The sequence below is a fragment of the Chlorocebus sabaeus genome, chromosome 12 (assembly GCF_047675955.1).
Source record: "Chlorocebus sabaeus isolate Y175 chromosome 12, mChlSab1.0.hap1, whole genome shotgun sequence".
Classification (NCBI taxonomy): domain Eukaryota; kingdom Metazoa; phylum Chordata; class Mammalia; order Primates; family Cercopithecidae; genus Chlorocebus; species Chlorocebus sabaeus.
Window position 1 is genome coordinate 25,931,071 of NC_132915.1, and position 22,889 is coordinate 25,953,959.

Below are 22,889 nucleotides of genomic sequence, written 5' to 3' on the forward strand. Positions count from 1 at the left end.
GCCTCAGCCTCCCAAGTAGCTGGGATTACAGACACTCACCACCACACCAAGCTAATTTTTGTTTTTTAGTAGGGATGGGGTTTTGGCATGTTGGCCAGGCTGGTCTCATGTGATCTACCCATCTTGGTCTCCCAAAGTTGTGGTATTACAGGAGTGAACCACTGCACCTGGCCAGTGTAAATATGTTAATAATTATATAAAATAGATACAGGTTAATCTCACTTTTCTAATATTGAATTCAACAATCTCTGTTTGGACTAAAAAGTAAAATATAATTAAGTGTTGTTTATAAACATACCTTAAAATGGTATGGAATGATTAAAAATGAAAAGAGAAAAAATAGTATATTAATTTTTTAAAAGTCGATGCAACAAAATTAATAATACAAATATTAGTAGAATATGAATAGAATATTCAGCAAAAAAAGTATAAAGAAAAAAGACAATGCATAATAATAGGTGGTAGCATTACAAAATGAAGAGGAAGCCTGGGTGCTGTTGCTCACACCTGTAATTCTAGCACTTTGAGAAGCCAAGGCAGCAGGATCGCTTGAGCCCAGGAGTTCAAGACCAGCCTGGGCAACATGGCAAAACTCCTTTACAAAAAAACACAAAAAACGAGCTGGGCGTTGGCACATGCCTGTAGTCTCAGCTGCTCAGAAGGCTGAGGTAGGTGGGAGGATCATTTGAGCCTGGGAGGTCGAGGCTACAGTGAGCCGTGATCATACATCACTGTACTCTAGCCTGGATGACAGAGCAAGATTATGTCTCAAAAAAACAAAACAAAACAAACCCCACCAACACAACAACAAACAGAAATATCCCTCTGAGATCTCAGGAACTGATAGATCAAAGAGGCCAAACTAAGGAACTAATTACTCTGATGAATTGTGAAAGTAGTAAATGAGACTGTCTTGTTCTGCAGTTCAAGATATGGTGCCATCTTCAATTCACTTTCCAGTGTGTGTCATGCTTTTCCCCTGTATTTAAGCACATATTTTCAGTTTTTCAAACTCATCATGAGTTCTCTTCTCTATGGGCCTTTATACAAGCTCTTCTCCACCTGGATCTTTCTCCTCCCCAAGCCTTTTCTTGGCTAATGGCTCCCATTGCCCCTCATCCTTCTCCTTAAGTGGCATGTGAAATTCTGTGTTTTAATTGCCTGTTACTTTTTTTTTTCTCCCCTACTAGGCAATAAACTTTGGAGGACTACGGCTATGCCCTTCTCTTCATTGCAGCACAGTGCCTGGCACGTGGTTTACTTCTTGAAGAAATAAATTAGTGAAGGAATGAGTTATGTAAAAATGAAATATAACAGATGGAGGGATTAATTCTACCTAAGGAAAAGGCTTCATAGAAGAAATGACCTTTGAGAAGAAACTTGGAAAATGAGAAAGGACAAAGGTTGTTCCTGGTAGAGGGAACAGTGTGAACACACACCTGGAAGCTAGAGAGGGCGCATCATGGCAGGGAATTTGAGTAGTCAAAATGCTGGAGCATTAGTGGCAGAAATGAAGCAGAAAATAGAGATTGGGATCTTTACATAAACCCTGGAATGCCATGCTGAGGAGTGTAAACTTTAATCTGCAAGTGAGGTACGTGTATCACAGATTGAAACGTTAGGATGATGGTGGTAGTTATTAGAGCTATTCACTGAATATTGCTAGTTCCTCACACTTCTAAGCCTATATTAGGATTACATACTTCTCTGTATACCTTTGAGCTGAGTCATGGTCACATGACTTGGACTAATGCTAATGAGAAATGAGTGCAAGTGACATGTGCCAGGTCTGGGTAGAAACTGTAAGAGACACTGTTCGATTTGTCATTTTTCCTTTTTCTGCCTTAGCTTTTATGGGAGCATGAGACTGGGTCCTTGAATGAGAAAAACATAGAGAAGACTCTCAGCTATTCTTTCAGGAACATGAATAAGAAGACACAAGCCTTTTTTGTTTTACGACACTGAGAATATTGGGTGTGGTGACTCATGCTTGTAATCCCAGCACTTTGGGAGGCCAAGGCAAGAGGACTGCTTGAACCCCGGAGTTCGAGACCAGCATGGGCAACAAATGTCTCTATCAAAATTTTTTAAAATGAGCCAAGTGTGGCAGGCTGAGGTGGAAGGATTGCGTGAGCCCAGGAGTTTGAGGTTACAGTGAGCTGTGATCGTGCCACTGCATTCCAGCCTGGGTGACAGAACAAGATCCTGTCTCAAAAAAAAAAAAAAAAAAAGTCACTGAAATACAGTGGTTATTTGTTGTTGCAGCATAACCTTGCCTGTTCTGACTAATGTGCATGTTTTAAAATCTGTCACTAATTAGACTGGAGACCAGAAGAAAAATTAGGAGGCCATTTTAATTGGTCAGGCATTGTTAGTAGGAAAAGTGAAGAATGGACAGTGAGTATGAGGACACAGACTGCACTGATTGTATTTACTTCTGTGTTTCTGGTGCATGCTATAATTCCTGGAATAAAAGAGAGTTAGAGGGAGAATCCTTGTGCACATGCTTTCATAAGGACTTGTAGTGGATTGTTTAGTGTCCCCCAAAAGTTAAAGATATGTCCAAGTTTTAACTTCTGGTACCTATACATGTGATTTTATTTGGAAATAAGGTCTTTGTAGATATAATTATTTAAATATTGTGAAATGATCGTATCCTACACTTAGGATAGACCCTAAATCCAATGGCTAGTGTCCTTCTAACAGAAAGGAGGAGATTTGACATAGAGCACACTGGGAGACACAGGGGCCAGGGACATGTTAAGACAGAGTCAGAGAATAGAGTTACACAACTGTAAGCCAAAGGGCACCAACAATTGCCAGCAGCCATCAGAAACCAGGAGAGGGGTAAGAAATGGATTCTCCCTTAGAGCCTCCAGAAGAAACCAACCCCCTCAACATCTTGATTTTAAATTTCTGGCCCCTAAGAATGTGAGAGAATAAATTTCTATTGTTTAAGTCACCAAGCCACCAAGTCGGTAGGTTTCTTTTTTTTTTTTTTTTTTAGAATTGGAGCCTCCCTATGTTGCCCAGGCCGATCTCAAACTCCTGTGCTCAAGGGATCCTCTTACCTTGGCCTCCCAAAGTACTGAGATTACAAATGTGAGCGACCGGCCCTGGCATAGTTGTAATTTTTTATAGCAGCCTCAGAAAATGAATATAGGACTTTCACTCCACTTATAAGGTGAGATAGCATTACAGTAATGTTTCCAATTACATCTCTGTCTTCATTTTATACTCCACCTTTTTCACAAAATAAGAATTATTTATCTGATTTGTGGAATTCGCTCATAGCAGCTAATATTCTTCTGGGCTGTGTTTTAGGCTAGCCTATAGGGTGGATATGTTCTTCTACTGATCTCCTCCATGAAGTAAGCAAGCCTGATTGCAGATTATGTAAGCTAACCTGATTGATGATCCCAAGCCTGTTTTCTAGGAACTCTCTAGGCTCAAGGGTTGCAAGACAGCACACAATTCCCCATGTAGTTGACTGGATATATTTGCTGCAAACTAAATATGCCTGTAAAGACTCTCCTTTTAGATCGCAAATGTGGGCTTGTGTGTGTGTGTGTGTGTGTGTGTGTGTGTGCGCGCGCGCGCGTGCGTGTGCACATGTGTATTTGTGTGTATGCTGGTAGGGAGCCTCATTTGGGTTGCACATACTCTAATTTCTATCTGAAGAATGGATCTATCTCTGAGTATCAAACTTAGAAGGAGGAGAGGGTTGTCACTGGCACTTTACAGAGCCATCTCCAAGAGAAGCTGTTCATTCAACATTTGTGCAAATGAATAAAGATAAAAAGGACTTGATTCAATAGATCTTACAGAATTTGACTTAACAAGACTGGGTGGTACTTACTGTTGGAGTTGAAGAAGACAGAGTGTAAGATGATGCTGAGGTTCCACACTTGGTGTGTGAAGATATTTGTGTTCTTAACTGAGCATTTGTGTATAAGAACAGTAAGAATATAGAGGAGTTTATTTTAGTTTGGAATGTAGTTGACAGAGAGCTTTGTAAGTCACCTAAATGAGGATTTCCAGGAGATGGTTTGAAATGCTGTTTGGAGCTCAGGCTGGAATTGGAAATATGGATTTGGAATGAGATAATACGGAAATGTCTATGCAATGGAGCACTTTACTTTTGAGGACTGAATAGAGGCAAATATTTCAGAAAGGGTAACCAAAGAAGTTTTCATAAACTTTGGAAGAAAACCAAGAAAAAAATGGCATTTCAGAAGTCAGAAAGGAGAAAATTTCAGGTAGGAGGAAGTTTTAAATTGTATCAAGTGTTGCTGAGACATTCAAGAATTAAAACCAGCCGGGCGCGGTGGCTCATGCCTGTAATCCCAGCACTTTGGGAGGCTGAGGCAGGCGGATCACGAAGTCAGGAGATCGAGACCATCCTGGCTAACACGGTGAAACCCCGTCTCTACTGAAAAATACAAAAAAACTAGCCGGGCGAGGTGGCGGGCGCCTGTAGTCCCAGCTACTCAGAAGGCTGAGGCAGGAGAATGGCGTGAATCTGGGAGACGGAGCTTGCAGTGAGCCGAGATCTGGCCACTGTACTCCAGCCTGGGCGACAGAACGAGACTCTGTCTCAAAAAAAAAAAAAAAAAAAGAAAAGAATTAAAACCAAAAAGAGGTAGAATTCCATTATGTATTTTTTTCCCCCAGATTTATTTACAGAAAAGGCAGTTTGAATAAAGTGGCAAAAAGCAAACTAAAAATTATCTTTTCTAGTTGCTACCAAGTTGCTAGAGAGAAAGTCAAGGGAGAAGCAAAGTTTTTTGAAAACAGGGAACCCTGAGTGTGAATGTAATGGGTGTTGGACAAAGCTGGTTACATGAGCTCTGTGAAATCACGGAGTGTGGGTTAGGTCCAGAAGAGGGAATTTGTGAGCTGGGGAGGAGGCATATGATAAAAGAAACAGGCATTTATTGAGCATCTAGTATGAGCCAGAAGGTTTTACTTGTTGAAATTGGGTAATGAGGTACATGCAGAAGCCATTAACCAAGATAGAAAATCATGGTGAAAAAAACTGGTCTTTAAGGTATTGGTAAGAACATGGTGAAAGGACTAATTAGAGGGCCTGGGCTGAGTAGCCATGGATGTGAAGTTGGCCGGGAAGAGCAGTCAGTGGTCTTGCTGACTCTGAGGGGTTGAGGGGCTGGAGGTCACAAGGAGGATGAGTTTCCATATATGAGTCATGAGTACAACACCACATACTACTTCAATCTCTTATGAAGGTCTACTTCATATTCAGTTAGTTGTGATGCTGAAGATACAGCCCATCAACCTTAAATTCCATCAATTTCAAGTCTCACCATTATTTTATACATTGCTAAGGAAGAGAAGAAAAAAAACAACTTTATATGAATTGATCACAGCAACCTCTTACTGCTTTGAAATGTCTCTCAGCTCTTCCGGGGGTTTGGCAATTTGTCCTGCCCCCAGTTGCCTTCCTTGCCTTGTGATAAGCAGTCATTTTGCACACACCTCAGTAACAAACTATGACATCATCTTCTTGTGAACATCTTCTTTTTTAGCTCCTGTAAAGCACTTGTTATTCCTTTATAAGAAAATATGGAAGCATAGTCATTCTTCTTCTCCTACAATGAATATTTTCTGCTCAGTTTTTATGTCTTTGTACATACACAATAGACTGTTTATTTCACTTATGTCAAATTTATACCCCTCTGCTCTGTTTTCTGTGTCTTTCCACATTCTTGAAATCTTTTATCTAAATGTCAGATCATAGTTAAATTCAGTGCTGTAGTACTGATAGATTAGTCCATTTTCTGTTGCTTATAACAGAATATCTGAAACTGGGTAGTTTATAAAGAAAAGGAATTTATTTCTTATAGTTATGGAGGCTGGGAAGGCCAAGATTGAGGGGCTGTATCTGGTGAGGGCCTTCTTGCTGGTTAGGACTCTGAAGAGTCATGTGGTCATGCAGGGCATCACTTGGTGAGGGGACTGAGTGTGCTAACATGCTGGCTCACGGTCCAATCACCTCTTAAAGGCCCCACCTCTCAATATGCCACATTAAGTTTCAACATGAGTTTTGGAGGGGACATTCAAACCATAGCAACCAGGTTGTACATCATTCAATAGAGATGACAACATTCGTATGAACAGGTGTGACCAATGCTGTACATACCTCAGCAATGGCAACTACATCATGACGGTGCCTCGATGACAGGAATTGTAAAATGCAACTCCCTGGAATGTAACACTGCATTCCAATTTCAGAGATGTTAAATGTGAAAAAAAAAATGTGTCTTAGTATTGCTGAAATATAAAAATTAAATTTTACAGAAATATGGTAATTGAAATTTACAGTTAAACTTCAAACTTAATTATGACTACTCTTTGCTACCTAGCTTATTTTTAGCATTCCTAACAGATACTGTGTGAAAACTGGTTTGAGTCTTGACTTTTCTCATAGTCTTTGTTATCCCCTGAAGGAGGTGTGAAATGCCCAAGAAGCCAGTGCTGTGGGAAGGGGAAAAATGAAGTCTTGTGGGTTTTGCATCCAATAACTCAAACTGGTGTATGTATCTCCATCAGACAATGGTAGGTATTTTTCCTTCGTAAGTAAAACTGGGTCTGCTTTAATATCTGTGAATTATTTTTCTTAATCCTAGGGAAGGGAAAAGATGCCATACCATTTTCTGAAGATAAAAATCATTCCTAGAATTGTAGTGCCAGAGGATCTCAGAAAACATCTAGTTCTAGAGTGTCATGTTTACAGATTGAACGACTAGTTAATGCAAGTCACATGTGACAAGCCATGGTCGAGTGTGTTATTCTTTGATGTGGCGGGAGAAAACAAACACAGGATAAGCCCCCAAACTAGAGTTTTTAGTAAGTAAAAAATTGTGCTTAGTAGACATGGCTGTTAAAGCCAGTCAGGTGTTCTTTACTGGATATTACACATTCCCAAAAAAAAATCCTCTCCCTATCTCTATATTCTGCCTTCCATCAGTCACACCTAGCTCTTGTCATTTAATTTTGCTTTGCCTTGCTTTTGTCCCTTGTTGGGTCAAGGTTAGTTTGTTCTGCAGAAACAACAAATGCCTGGATTTCCCCCTCTTCAGAGCTCTGGGGTGAGTTAAATCCACAGATGTTTATGAGTGGTGACAATCCCTGTTGGCGGATGTTGTAGCAATACTTTGAGAACTGGCTATACTGAATGATGCCAGCTGAAGGGGAATGCTAGGAATTTGCTTTCATTTGGATCAGACATTTGAACCAATTGAAGAATGGCTCCCACTTTTTTTTTTTTTTTTTTTTTTAAACTCTTATAAGCCTTTATGAGGCCCAATTTTGCTTGTGCAGTCTGAGAACATTTTTTGCTTTCATCCGATCTGGCTGGGCATAGGGGAGTGGAAGACAGTTGTTCAAAAGGAAGCTCTTTGTACATACTGACACTCAGATCTGTTTCATAAGAAAATTTCCCGTAGGAATTCTAGGAAGAGAAACAAATGGTTTAGGCAGAGAGCATTTGGTCTATTAAACATTCTGGTGGCTGGTTCTGTGGCCAGCAGGGCAGCCAAGCCTAAGGAATTTCAAGGGACACAGCCCTTTTTTGAATTGGAGCCCTATGTCTGGCCACAGTGGTAATTGTTTCACATCAGCAATTTAGTATATTGTGCTATAGGGTTGCAGGGGGGTGGGCAAGAGGGGCTTCAATGTCTTCTTTTGTTAGAAATAGGCTAATTTCTAGTACCTATTCCAAAAGGTTACAATTAGAAAGGATGGTGCAACAGAGCTTGAGAAAGTAAACACGGGGGCACCCATCTCCTTTTCATTATAAATTGCTTCCCTTTCCCTGATTCTGTAGTTGTCAGATGCTAAATACTTGTCATCTTGGGATTCTCTTTTGCTGCACAAGAACGTAGCCTAACCTAACTGTGGGTTGCGGATATCAGAATGCTGTAGTCTAAACAGCTGGCATGGGAAACAGGCATGGAAGTGGAGGGTGGTAGGGATTTGAACAAAGCCCAAACTTGCCTTGGGTTAACTTGATTTACAGGAATCAACAGGACCTGGAAAAACTCCAAGCCACGAAGCCTTTGTTTGGAAAGTTTTGCAGGATAAAGGCTAGCCAGATCTAAATAAAGCTTTTCCATCAGGGTTTCAAAACAAAATATTGAAAAAAACAAAGGGTGCCTTTATCTTTCCTTGCTACTGGCCAGGTTTTAAGTTCAGCAGAGGACTAGAAAACTGGATGTGGGAAAAAGATGTAATCGATTTCTTTGAACAACTCAAGAATGGATCCCATCCTGGAACACATAAACACTGCAGGGTTGGATTATCTAAAGCAAATTAGTTGTTTTTTTGTGATGTTTTTATTGTGGTTTTAATATTTGTAGGACTCACACCATAAGTTGGGGCAATGTCAAGCTGACACACAAAGCATCAGTGACTTAGAAAAGCTATACTGGTGGTGTGTGTATGCATCCTGTATTCCTTGATGCCACCTCTAGCATGGCCACCAAAGGAAGTCTGAGTCTCAGTTCCCTCCTCTGTGGAATGGTGATGCAAAAATAATAATTTTACCAAAAGCCAAGCAAAAAAATGGTAAGTAAATGTCAACTGTAAAGGTTTAGGACTTTGAACAGTGTCTGTGTCTTAAACACCTTGGTCTCTCCCCCAAACACCGATTTCATCTACAGTAATCCCCCTCTATCTGTTGTTTTGTTTTCTGTGGTTTCGGTTACCAGTGGTCACCCTTGGTCTGACAATATTAAATGGAAAATTCCAGAAGTAAAACATTTGTAAGTTTTAAATTGCATGCCATTGTGAGTAGTGTGAAGAAATGTCATACTATCCTTCTGGGATAGGACTTACCCTTTTGTGCAATGTATTCACGCTATATACACTACCTACTGTGCTACCCACCTGCTAGTCACAATCACCATCTTGGTTATTAGATGGAAAAAACAGCATATACAGGGTTCAGTCCTCTCCGTGGTTTCAGGCATCCACTGGGGGCCTTGGGATATGTAACCCACGTATAAGAGGTGACTACTGTATTCATGCATCCAACAATATTTACGGAACCAAAAAACACACAGTAGCTACTCGGTATTTGTTGAATACAAATGTTTTATGACAAAGCATCATTATTATTCTTTGTAGCAGAGGTTGGCAAACTACAACCCACATTCCTCTTTTTGTAAACAAAATTTTATTGGAATACAGCCACACCCAGGATTGACTATGGCTTTTGTGCTGTAACAGCAGAGATGAGTAGCTGTGAAAGAGAATTTGTGGATTGGAAAGTCCAAAATATTTAGCATCTGGCCTTGGTGGAGAAAATCTGCAAACCCCTGTACTATAGCACTAACCTAAAAACATTTGACACCCTTCCCAAACTCCTCTACTTTACCGTAAACAATGTCTCCATGAATATTCTGGAATAATATTTGTCAAAGTAGGCTCCAGGGCATGCTTGTTTTACAGGCTGCCCCTTCCTGGTTTAGAAAGTTTAGAAAATAGACATATCATGTATATTATGAAGTCTCAAAGTTAAAAGAAGAATGTGTGTAATTTTGATTCAGTGTTTCCAAATTCATGTGACCCTATTAATCCTTTTTTTGTTTTTCACAAATTAATGTTTTGTAGAAGGAAGTTGCCACATAGGAAATATTGGTAAACAGAATGTATTTTGTGGGCTAACTCCAGAAAATTGGAAATGACTGCCTAGTGTGTTGTGTTGAGAAGGATCATGAGGTACTGTCATAGTATGGTGGGATAGAATACAACAAACAATTACATAAATCAACCATGGCATGTGTGCTGAGAGTTTGCAACCACTCGTTTAGACCTTACTGAAAGTACTTTAAAATGTGAGTCCACATGGTCTATACATTGCTGCATATGAAGTGGGACTTCAAAGTTGCTTTTCTGGTGAAGCTTATAACCTAGTTATGAAGAAATTTCACATAGAATTTCAGTGAGGGTGATTGTCTTAACTTCCAGGAGAACTTAGAAGATAACATTAAATTGATTATATATGTGAACATGATTATTATACATCATTCTGCTTCTGGTATTCCTATTATGCATATGTTATACCTTTTGTAGTTGTTCCATAGTTCTTGGATATTCTGTCCTGTTTTTTCAGTGTTTTCTTTCTTTCCTCTTCAGATTGGGAAGTTTCTACTATTGTATTCTCAAGCTCAGAGATTCTTTCCTTAGCCATGTCTAGTCTACTCTTGAGACCATCAAAGACATTCTTCATTTCTGTTACAGTACTCTTGATCTCTAGCATTTATTTTTGATTCTTAGAGTAACCATCTTTCTGCTTATTTTACCCATATGTCTTTGCATGTTTTCTGCTTTTTAAATTAAAGTCCTTAACATAGTCATAGTTGTTTCACATCATGATCTGGGCTTGGCACAGTGGCTCATGCCTGTAATCCTAGCATTCTGGGAGGCTGAGGCAGGAAGATTGCTTGAGGCCCGGAGTTCAAGACCGGTCTGGACAACATAGTGAGACCCTGTCTGTACAAAAAATTTAAAAATTAGCTTGCCATGTGGCATACACTTGTAGCGCCAGCTATTTGGGAAACTCAGGTGGGAGGATTGCTTCAGGCCAGGAAATTGAGGCTGCAATGAGCTGTGATTGTGTCACTGCACTCCAGCCTGGCAGACAGAATGAGACCTTGTCGGGGGGGAAAAAAAAAAAACCTCCGTCTAGTAATTCCAACATCTCTGCCATATCTGAGTCTCATTCTGAGGTTTGCTCAGTGTCTTCAAATTGTGTCTTTTGCCTTTTAGTATACCTTATAATCTTTTCTTAAAAGCTAGACATGACATACTAGGTCAAAGTAATTCCAGCAAATAGACCTTTAGCAATGTGGTGTAAGAAGTCTGTGCCCCTGGGCTGGGCTGTGAACCTCTTAAGTGCTTTTCAGTGCTCTCCTTCCCCTTAGGTGGGACAGGATGGCTAGAGGGGGCTGGAGCTGGGTTTTTCCCTTACTCGGGGTTGGTTAGGCTTTGAAATAACCCATTAAGGTAGGCAATGGTAAAATAGCTATTCTTGAGAGCAGACCTCATTAAGATGCACAGAATGCTTTGGCATATTTTAAAATGGCTCCCTTTCCCCTCCCCCTGCAGGAAGTTTCAGTGGATTTCTCTCCAGCCTTCATTGTGAGAACCTAGAGATCGTGGAGAACTCACAAAAGCATGAAGTTGCCCCTATGAATGGCCCCTCTGGAGTTTTTAACTCTCAGACCTGTCCACACCAAGGCTTCAGCAACTCTTCACTTACAGCTTAGGTTTTCCTAACCTTTCCTGTGGAGGTTTCTGCTCATGGAGTTCTGCTCTGGTAAGTTATTATTCTCTGTAACCAGCTGTCTGTCTCTCCAGCTTTGAGGGCAGCAGTTTGATCTGACCTCACTTCTCTTGACAGATCTAAGAAAAGTTATTGATTTTCATTTTGTTCAGCTTTTTACTTGTTGTTAGGACAGAGTGATGACTTCCAAGCTTCTTAACATGTCAGACCAGAAATGGGAAGTCTGCATCATTCTGTTTACCTTCCGGGGCCCTAAAAACATAACAAAGCAAATTTCTTGTCAGAATCTGTGTGTCAATGATATGGTTTGGATCTGTGCCCCTGTTCAAATCTCATGTGGAAATGTAATCCCCTGTGTCGGAGGTGGGGCCTGCTGGGAAGTGATTGGATCACGGGGGTGGTTTCTCACGGTTTTACACCATCTCCCTTGGTGCTGTCATCCCATAGTGAGTCCTCATGAGATATGGTTGTTTTCAAGTGTGTGGCAGGTGCCCCTTCTCTCTCTTGCTTCTTTTCTAGCCATGTGAAGAGATGTTCTCCTTTTACCTTCTGCTATGATTGTAAGTTTCCTGAGGCCTCCCAAGAAGTTGAACAGATGCCACTGTGCTTTCTGTACAGCCTGTGGAAGTGTGAGCCAATTACACCTCTTGTCTTTATAAATTACCCAGTCTCAGGTATTTATTTATAGTAGAGCAAGAACTAATACAGTTCAGTAGCGTTACAAATTTATTCTTCAAAATGCCATATTTGCTCCATATAGCAGTATAAAAATAGAAAATAAAAGCATTTGGTATATCAATAATAAATAATATTTCCATGTATCAGAAATACAACAAACCCATTGGGGGTTGGTTCTAGGACTTGCTGGCCTTTATGTCTGAAAGGGAACAGGAGTTTCTTGAAACTAGGGAATTGAATGAAGCTCCCTTGGTTAAAAAACGAGTCTGGAAAGCTCCTTAGGGCTATCACTTCTGTGAAGTTCTGTGCCCAGGAAAGAAACACACAACCAAAATCTTAAGCAAGCCCCACACATTTGCAGATCATCAATACCTGCAATACCACACAGCGTATCGGGGAGAGAGGTAGTCGTGAGCCACCACTAGAAGTAGAAGTTGAGGGCTCTGAAAGGCCAGGTAGAAACAACCCCAAACCTGGAGACTGGCTGGAAAGGATGAAAGAGAAAAAAATGTCACCTAAGATGAGCTGAAGTACACAGTCTAAAACATGTGAAGAAGTCTAGTCTAAGAGAGACAGCCAACATTTGTGACAAATTCAGTTTATGTATAATTAAAATAACAGAATAAGGCTGGGTGCAGTGGCTCATGCCTATAATCCCAACACTTTGGGAGGCTGAGGTGGATGGATCACTTGCGGCCAGGAGTTCGGGACCAGCCCGGCCAACATTGCAAAGTCTATCTCGAATAAAAAAACATAAAAATTAGCCAGGCGTGCTGGCAGGTGCCTGTAATCCCAGCTACTCTGGAGGCTGAGGCAGGAGTATTGCTCGAACCCAGGAAGCGGAGGTTGCAGTGAGCCAAGATTGCACCACTACACTCCAGCCTGGGTGACAGAGTGAGACTCCGTCTCAAAAAATAAATAAATAAATAAATAAATAAATAAATAAATAAATAGAAAATAATAAAATAATTGATTAAGATTTAAAAGAGGCTTTAAACACATGAGTTTAGGATCATCAGAGTGGTAAATAAAAGGAAAAGGACCAGGTGTAGTCGCTCACTCCTGTAATCCCAGTATTTTGGGAGGCAGAGAGGATGGAGGGTTGCTTGAGCCCAAGAGTTCAAGACCAGCTTGGGCATTTGAGTGAGAGCCCCATCTCTACTGGAAAAAAATAAAAGGAAAAGAATTAACCAAACAAAAATAGGCAGAAAGGACATAAGAACAGTAACATATAAAATAGAACTGCCTGGATATCATGTACGTAAAAAAATCTGGAAAGTGAAAAACAAAACACAATAGATTGGATCAACTCTAGGATGACATAGCTGAAGAAAAAAGGGCTCTGAACAATTGTATTAGAAATTCAGGCCAGACACAGTGGCTTATGCCTGTAATCCCAACACTTTGGGAGACTGAGTCAGGAGGATCACTTGAGCTGAGAAGTTCAGGACCAGTCTGGGCAACATAGTGAGACCCTCATCTCTATAAATATACATATACATACATACATACATACATAAAGAGAAAAAAGGATAAGGAGAAACAATATTCAAAGAAAGAACAACTGAAGTCTTTTCACAGTTAAAGAAATTCACAAATCCTTATAGTTAAAAATGCACAAAGAATAATGAAAAGGATAAATAGAAATAAATGCACATGTAGACACAAGATGGTAATATTGCAGAACAAGAGTAAGGACGAAAGTTTTAAAAATCACAGGAGAAGGTTGGGTGCAGTGGCTCACACCTGTAATCCCAGCACTTTAGGAGGCTGAAGCAGCCGGATCACTTGAGGCCAGGAGTTCAATACCAGCCTGGCCAACATGGCAAAACCCTGTCTCTACTAAAAATACAAAAATTAGCTGGGTGTGGTGGTGCATGCCTGTAATCACAGCTTGCATTAGTCTGTTCTCACACCGCAAATAAAGAAATACCTGAGACTGGGTAATTTATAAAGAAAAAAAGATTTGATGGACTTACAGTTTCACATGCCTGGAGAGGCCTCACAATCATGGTGGAAGGCAAAGGAGGACCAAAGTCACGTCTTACATGGCAGCAGGCAAGAGAGCGGGTGCAAGGGAACTCCCATTTATAAAACCATCAGATCTCATGAGACTTATTCAGTACCACGAGAACAGTACAGGGGAAACTGCCCTCATGATTCAATTATCTCCACCTGGCCCTGCCCTTGACACATGGGGATTATTACAATTCAAGGTGAGATTTGGTTGGGGACACATAGCCAAAACGTATCATACCTACTCGGGAGGCTGAGGCACCAGAATTGCTTGAACTCGGGAGGTGGAGGTTGCAGTGAGCCTAGATTGCACCACTGCACTCCAGCCTGGGTGACAGAGTGAGACTCTGTCTGAAACAAAACAAAACAAAAGAACAACAAAAAAAAACACAAAAGAGAAAGACAGAATTCTTGCTAACAGATCTGATTAGATGAACAACAGACTTCTCATGTGCAACAGACACCGCATCACAACAGAATAATATTTTTAAGGTGCTGACAGACAATACTGCAAACTTTGAATTCTAGACCTGAATGAACCAGGATTTAAAAATAAAGACCATATAAAGACTTTCAAAAATGCATTAGGAGAATTGAACAACTTAGGATCTTTAATGAAACAACCATTAACAGAGATCCAAGGATTGTGATAAAACAAAACAAAAACCCCAAGAGAAACTGATCTTCTTGAAATGCTGTTTTATTTAATTAACCATTGACACTATTTCCACACCCCCACACACAAACACAGCACAGACATCAAAATTCAAGGCAAGAATACCGAGGAAGAGGGTGGAGTAGGGATGGGAGTTCTTATGAGATTGGGTAGGAAAAGGTAGATAGAAATATTTAAGTATTTCTAGACCAGTGTTTCTCCAACTTTGGCTGCGTCACAATCACTTAGAACACACAGGTTGTGTGCCCACCCATAGAGTTTCTGATTCATTAGGTCTGGGGTGGGACCTGAGAATCTGCATTTCTAATAATTCCCAGGTGATGCTAAGGCTGCTGCTCTGGGGTCTATGCTTTGAGAACCACTCCTCCAGACTTTATTGGAAAAACTAAGCATGTAGGTAAAAAAAAAATCGAGTGATAATTAAAGGAATAGAAACTATGTATAGCTTTAAAACCCCAAAGGAAAAAAAAATGGACTATATATATGTGAACCTCAAATATCTGAGACAGGTCTCAATAAATTTAGAAAGTTTATTTTGCCAAGGTTAAGGACACGCATCTGTGACAACCTCAGGACATCCTGATGACATGTGCCCAAGGTGGTCGGGGCATGGCTTGGTTTTATACATTTTCAGGGAGACTTGAGACATCAATCAATATGTGTAAAGATGTTTTGGTCCAGAAAGGTGGGACAACTCCAAGTGGGGAGGGGGCTTCCAGGTCATGGGTAAATAATAAGTGACAAGTGGTTGCATTCTTTTGAGTTTCTGATTAGCCTTTCCAAAGGAAGCAATCAGATATGCATTTATCTCAGTGAGCAGAGGGATGACTTTGAGTTCTGTTTGACCTTTGTCTGTAAGGAATTTCCTTGTAGACAAATTGTGAAGGAGGTTATGTGACTTTTTAAATTTTAGTAGCTGTCTTTTTAGGAGTAGAATGGGAGGAAGCTTTGCCCTAAGCAGTTCCCAGCTTGACTTTTCCCTTTGGCTTATCCCAAGATTTATTTTCCTTTCACATATGTATATATTTATAAATGTTGTAAGTACAACAGAAGGCAAGAATGGAACAAACATAAGAGTGAGGAGGAGGAGGAGGAGGAGAAGAATGGTAAGTGCAAATTAAAATGGTAGCACTAAATCCACACACTGGGAGGTGATTTTTGCAACACATAAAACTGAAAAGAAATTGTATGCAGAATATATCAAGAATTCCTACAAACCTTTTAAGAAAAGACAAGACCTTGAGAAAATTTGCAAAGGATGTGATCAAACAATTCACAGAAGAGGAAACCAACATGGCAACAAAGTATATCCAAAATCCAAAAGCAAAGCATAGTCTCACCAGTAACCAGGGAAATACAGATTAAAGGCACGGATTTATACCCAGCAGAATGGTGGAAATTTAAAAGTCCCATAATTCCCAGCATGAGGTGGCATGTGGAAAAACAAGACAGAAGTCTCACATAGGAGCGGTGAGAGGCTATGCTGGTGCAACTTCTTCAAAAACAATTTTGACAATTTCTAGTAAAGATATGATCTTTGTATCATATCAAAGATGCACATTCTTTTTACGCTGGTGATCCAGCAGCTCCACTTAATGTGGAACACAGAGAGACTCTTGCATGTGAGTTCAGAGGCATGTGCTTAAATAAATGCTCTTGGGGGTTTCCTTGTGATAATTAAAAACTAGAAATTAACTAATCTTATTGCCAGAGAGTAGATTAGAATGTAGGATCTTTATATAATGGAATACTGTGAACGATTAACATGAATTGGTGGCTATATGGCTATAGATTCTGCCCATAGATTCTTTAATGTTCTATGTCATAGAACATTATTTACCTCAAATACTTAGAATCAGCTTCAGTTAAAATTATAGTTGAAACTCTAAGCCACATGGTTCACTGATACTAACAAAAAACTTCAACGAGGTTATTAGCATAGTGTTTTTGAGAATCCCAAATACTGGGTTAGCCCTTATTCTTTGTTTAGATGAAAAAGATAATGCAGGAGGTTACAGAATATTTACATTCCAGTTGCCAGGATTATAAAATTTATCTATGCTTCTTTTGTCTTTAGTTATCATGAAATGATCTCTTATCTAAGACTATTTACTTGAAAGGGCAAAGAACTTTCCTGTCATGTATAAAAGTTTGTTTAGTAGAGATTACAAGAATGTTGACTTGTAAACTTGAGACAATGTATGTTTGCTTTAGGAAACTACATTTGTTAAAATATTTGTAATAGAGAATTTTGTGTGTGTGTGTGTTTTAGTTAAAAAAAAAACTTTGTTGGTCATTTTGTTCTTATTTCAATTAATATAATCAGTATATAAAAACTGTTCATTTAAATTAGAAAGGTGTAATTTAAGATGAAAATTTAAGAAGAAACTCGCTGTAAAAAGATTTTTCAAGTAAAATAAATTATTCTTAAAAACGATAAAAAATCTCATTTTCCAGTTACATGTATTAACATGATAAAACTTAAAAACAAAAAGTAGAGAGAAAAGCAAATTGTTGTACAGTAAGATGACACTTACTTAAACAATAAAATCATTCAAAAACAATTCTCTATTCTTTTATTGGAAATGGCAATGTCAAATAATTATAAATATTGCTTATGCATAAAATACCTGGGCGATAAATTATGAAAACATAGATGCTAGTGACTTCTGAGGAGAGACGGAGCAATATTGAGGCTTCAGTGATATTTGCTATGTCTACTTCTGAAAACAAATGATCTGATGAGAATATGGCAAAAATATCACCTGTTGAATATGGAGATGGGTACTTGGATATCTGGATTTTGAAAGGATAAACCATCACATGCATTCTTATTTGTATTATAGAAAATGAATAAATACATTTGTAAAAAAATGTATTATTTTCTCTTATATATATATAATTCTTATTAACAGTTCTACACAGCAGATCCTTCCCCATGCTCCACCAAAAATCAAGTCTTGTATATTCATACAGAATCTATGCAACCACACATAACTCCAGGAACAGGGGCCTCATAGAGGTGGTCTCCTGCTGTTCCAGCACTGAGCCGTCAGTATCTCTAAATTGCTCTAACAATGTTTCTGCACATTTTGAGTTAGCAACCTCCTGCTTGTCCACAATAACTATGCAAACGTTTGCCAGTTTCCTAATGCTCCCTCGGCAGCACCATCAGCTCTCAGTGGACGATGCCATCCAGGATTTCATCCAGGGAATAGTGGTCAGAAAGCATTTCTCCCTGAACTTCCCTGAACTTCTTTTCCCCTTCTTCTCCAGAAAAACAGAACCAATAAATATGTGTATATGCAACGTGTGTGTGTGTATTTATATTTGAGACAGGGTCTCGCTCTGTTGCTTAGGCTGGGGTGCACTGGCATGATCATGGTTTCACGGTAGCCTTGACCTCCTGGACTCAAGCCATCTTCTCGCTTCAGCCTCCCAAATAGGACTCTAGGTGTGTGCCACCATATCCAGCTAAGTTTTTATTTTTTGTAGAGATGAGGTCTCACTATGTTGCTCGGGCTGGTTTCAAACCCTAGGCTCAAGTGATCCTCCCACCCCAGCCACCCAAAGTGTTGGGATTACAGGCGTGAGCCACCATGCCTAGCCCTACGTATATTATATGATGTTTGTGTCTATCTCTCTACCTATCTAGAGATTAATTTATTTTCAAAAATTGACTCACCCATTATGAGGCTGGCAAGTACAAAATGTGCAGGGCAGGTTGGGAGTCTGGAAATTCTGGTTAGGAGCTGATGTTGCAGTCTTGAGCCCGAAGGCAGTCTGGAGGCAGAATCCCTTCCTCTTCCAGAGACCTCCATCTTTTCTTTTAAGGCCTTCAACTGATTAGATGAGACCCACCCACATATGGAGGGTAATCTGCTTTATTCAGAAAAGTCTACTAATTTAAATGCATAGCACATCTAAAAAATACCTTCATAGCAATATCTAGACTATTGTTTGCCAAATAGCTAGGCACCACAGCCCAGTCAAGTTAACATGTAAATTTGGGCATCAACCTTCCTCTTCCTGACCCACTGATCTGAATCTGAAACCTTTATTTCCTCCATTCCTCTGAGTTTCTATGAGAACAGTTGCCTTCATTCCACATTAGTTCAAGGCACCTGTGTTCTGGATCATCTTTCCTTTTTACTTTCTCAAGAAATCACTTTATCAGTGATGCCTTCTGACTTCTGTATCTTCATTCTCTCTTAACATGTTTTTGTTTTGCTTTGATATACAATTGCACTAAACTATCTTCCATCTTTAAAAAAAATCTCCATGACTATCACCCTCCCATTTTCACAACACCTATCCCTCCTTTAACAATTTAAATTCATTTCTGAGAAGTCTGTTGCTAAATGAAAAGCCATTACATAAAGAAAATATTTTCATTAATTTTAATGGAAAAATTTTGATGAATTTCATCAGAACCCATGATACCCAAATCATTTTCATAGCTAGTAAATATATATCAAATGATAAAAACAAGTTTTTACAAGTAATGGATAACATTTTGAAAGTCAATAATTTGTGCATTAAATGTGATACAATGAAAATTTCTTAAGCTAATTATTTCTCTTTGCATCATCTTCTTCAACAATTTTTCAGCTTTTTGGGGACTTGAGGTATCTTCACTCAAAGTGCAGTTAAAGTAATCTTATAGCATAGAAACACACCCGCGGCACAAAATAAAGTCCAGACAAGAGAGTGCTTAGAAATATGGAGTTGTTACGTGTGAAAAAAGACTGAAGAATCCTAGAAGATGCCATCTCCCTTGCCTCTTTTTCGCATATTCAAAACAGATTGTTTGGGTTTATACAAACATGAGTGCAATTCAAATTTGTTTTGCATGATACTCTCTGATGAGAAACTATTGTGTCAAGTAAATTGGGGAGTGTGACTTTGCCTGGAACCAGAATACCAAAATATCACTTCTTGTAGAGGACTTGTCTCATATGTTTTAGGTGAAAAAGTCATTGTAATAAAGCAGAAGGAATTGCCTCAAAAGCAGCATAATATTTCAAGAGCCACTGTGGTGAAAATCCCTTCCTTACCAGCTTTATATGAGGTGACATAACTCTTCACTGACGAAGTTCTCAGGAGAGAAATCTACTTTTTCTTTCCCCACTGTCTCATTTCACTCCCAGGGTTATTTGGTTTCTGCCTCTTTTAGTTTACTAAGTTCTCTTGCCAAGAACCTTGCAAATTGACTGTCTTGTTTAGAAGTACAATGTTTTGACTTAGCTTCTTGGAAGTCTTTCGCAGAACTGATCATTTCCTCTCATTTGAGTGTCTTGCTTCCCTTGTTTTCAATTTTTTTTTTTTTTTTTTAAAAACATATTGAGGGACGAAATAGATACCATGTGTCAGAAAACCATTCTAGGTGCTAGAGATGTGTAGATGTGTAAAAGTTGGACCAGGCCCTTGAGGGTTTTATAGGATGGGGCTTCGGTGTCAGGAGGAGACTGGTAATTGCTTTTCTGGAAAATCTGGTACCTGAACTGAGCCTTAAATCTTTTTTTTTTTTTTTTTAGACGAGGTCTCACTCTGTCACCTAGGCTGGAGTGCAGTGGCACAATCATGGCTCACTGTAGCCTCAACCTTCTGGGCTCAAAACTCCTGCATTAGCCTCCTGTGTAGCTGGGACCACAGGTGCCTGCCACCACACCCAGAAAATTTTTGTAGTTTTGTTTTTTTATAGAGACAGGGTTTTTGCTACGTTGCCCAGGCTGGTCTTGAATTCCTGGGCTCAAGCGATCCTCCCACTTTGGCCTCCCAAAGTGCTGGGATTACAGGTGTGAGCCACCATACCTGGCCATAAATCATAAGTGTTAATACAGTTTCCCACTCTTCCTATTTACTTTCTATCTCTTTGACTTTTCCTTTTTATTTCTCTTCTTTTTTGCTATTTATGTTTACTAGTTGTCTTAGTTTGTTTGCTGTTATAACAGAATTTACCTTGTATTGGATAATTTACAGACAACAGTGCTGGAGGCTAGAAGTCCAAAATCAAGGTGTCAGCAGAGTCCGTGTCTGGTGAGCGCTTGCTGTCTGCTTCCAAGATAGTGCCTCTTGCTGTGTCTTCACATGGCCAAAGAGATGAATACTGTATCCTCACATGGTGGAGGAAGCAGAAGGGCAGAAGAGGTGAACTCACTCCCTCAAGCCCTTTTATGGAGACACTCATCCCATTCATGAGGGCAGAGCCCTGATGGCTTAATCACCTCCAGGTGGCCTCACCTCTTAATACCTTCATCTCGTGGTTTAAGTTCCAACATGTAAATTTTGGAGGGACACGAACATGGAAACCATAGCATCAGTCTTTCCTCCTTGACTCTTTAGTCTCTTCTCATTCCGCTGACTCTCTACACATGTCTGTGACCTTGACTACCACCTGTATTCTGCTAAGACCTGTCTGTCAAACTCCAAACTAGATACATTGCACCACTCTGAAACACTTTTGTGTGGCCTGGACATTTACTTTTATTTTTATTTTTTGAGACAGGGTCTCACTCTGTCACCCAGGCTGGAGTGCAGTGGTGCAATCTTGGCTCACTATAGCCTTGACCTCCCTGGGCTCAGATGATCCTCCAGTCTTAGCCTACCCAATAGCTGGGACTGAAGGTGCACGTCACCATGCCTGGCTAATTTTCATATTTTTTGTGAAGACGAGGTTTTGCCATGTTTCCCAGGCGGGTTTCAAACTACTGTGCTCAAGCAATCCTCCTGCCTTGGCCTCCCAAAGTGCTGGGATTACAGGTGTGAGCCACCACACCTGGCCTCGTCTGGAAGTATCACAGGCAAATCAACCTAAGATATCTAAAACGAATAATTATTTAACTCCTTAAATTTATTCTTCCTCCTGTGCTTCCTGTCAGTGGATGGCACCATAGTCTTTAGATACCTAAGCCAAGAATTTAAGAGTCATCCTTGACTCTTCTTTTTCCCTTATCTACCATGTCTATTTGATCACCAAGCGCTATTGAGTTTTCTGCTTCATATCCCTCTCATAGCCCTCTGCTTCTCTGCGTTCCCACTGCTATCTCCTTAGTTCAAACCTCCTCGTTCTTTGCCCATTTTGTTTACCTCCTGACTGGTCTTTCCATCGTCAGGCTTGCCCCACTTGAAGTCTTTCCATATCGCTCCTGCAGTGACCTCTCAAAGCACAAGTGTGGTCTCTTTATTCCCCTGATTAAAATCTTTTGATCACTCCTTATTGATATCAGGATGTTGTAAAAACAGGTTGACCTGGCTTGTAAGCCTTCACTGCTGGAACTTCCCTACCTTCTTCCTAATTTCCAACAAATACAACTACGTGTGGCTGCTGGTAGACCAGGCTCCCTCATGTTTTTGTGCTTATGTGTTTATTGTTCCTTCTGCCTGGGACTTTTTTTATCCACTTTCTTTACTTGAAAGTCACTTGCAAACTTCAAAAAATCTTCCCTGTCTCCTCCTTTCCCAGTTAACTCCCTCTGACCCACAGGTTCCCATAGTGGGTATGAATTCTTGTATCTAGCACTTAACACACCATATATTTATCACCAGTTGACCTGTCTGTAGTTTCTACTTAGTATCTGGAGTCCTCGAAGCTAGGGACTGTGTTTTTGTTCTCTGTGGGCTTATCTCCTAGGGTAGTGCCTGACCCAAAGGCACAAGAAATGTATTCAACAAAGGTGTGTGGAATGAATAAATGAATCCACGCTTCCCTAAGCACCCATGGCCATCAGCCCAACCCTGATTCCTTTTCCATCTGCATTGTAAAAATCAAGAAAAAGGGAAATAATAGAAAAAAGATAAAAATATTTCTCAATCAAATGATACATGAATGTCTGGAGAACAAGCAAATATTGTATGAGGTTTTTGAAACAGTCCAGACTGACATCTAGAGCAAAATCATACAGTGTCTGGAGAACAAGCAAATCTTATATGAGGTTTTTAAAATAGTTCAGACTGACATCTAGAGCAAAATCATACAGAAGAATTCCTACTAGGCAAAATGGCATAAAACATTATGAAAGAGCTTTTGGATAAATTAAAAAATAGCAACTCAGTGACACAAATCCTGAATAGTGAGTTTGAAATTTATTAAAGGATACATGTTTTAAAATAGTCATAGGTGAAGCTTCTCAAAGACTGGAAAGATATCCTTAGGCAGATCTACTTAATGATAAAAATAATTATTGGCCAGGAGCTGTGGCTCACGCCTGC

General features: G+C 39.8%; 1 long non-coding RNA gene across 2 annotated transcripts; it reads left to right on the plus strand.

The window, feature by feature from the left end:
• The first annotated feature begins 344 nt into the window (after window positions 1-344).
• Window positions 345-17,987, plus strand: LOC103219569 (uncharacterized). Of its 2 annotated transcripts, XR_005240451.2 has the most exons (5): window positions 345-1,594; window positions 6,468-6,576; window positions 8,379-8,586; window positions 11,131-11,341; window positions 11,828-17,987. It is a non-coding gene; the product is annotated as an uncharacterized lncRNA (long non-coding RNA). The 2 variants fall into 2 exon arrangements; XR_012094758.1 differs by having other exon boundaries at window positions 8,379-11,341.
• Window positions 17,988-22,889: the final 4,902 nt, after the last annotated feature.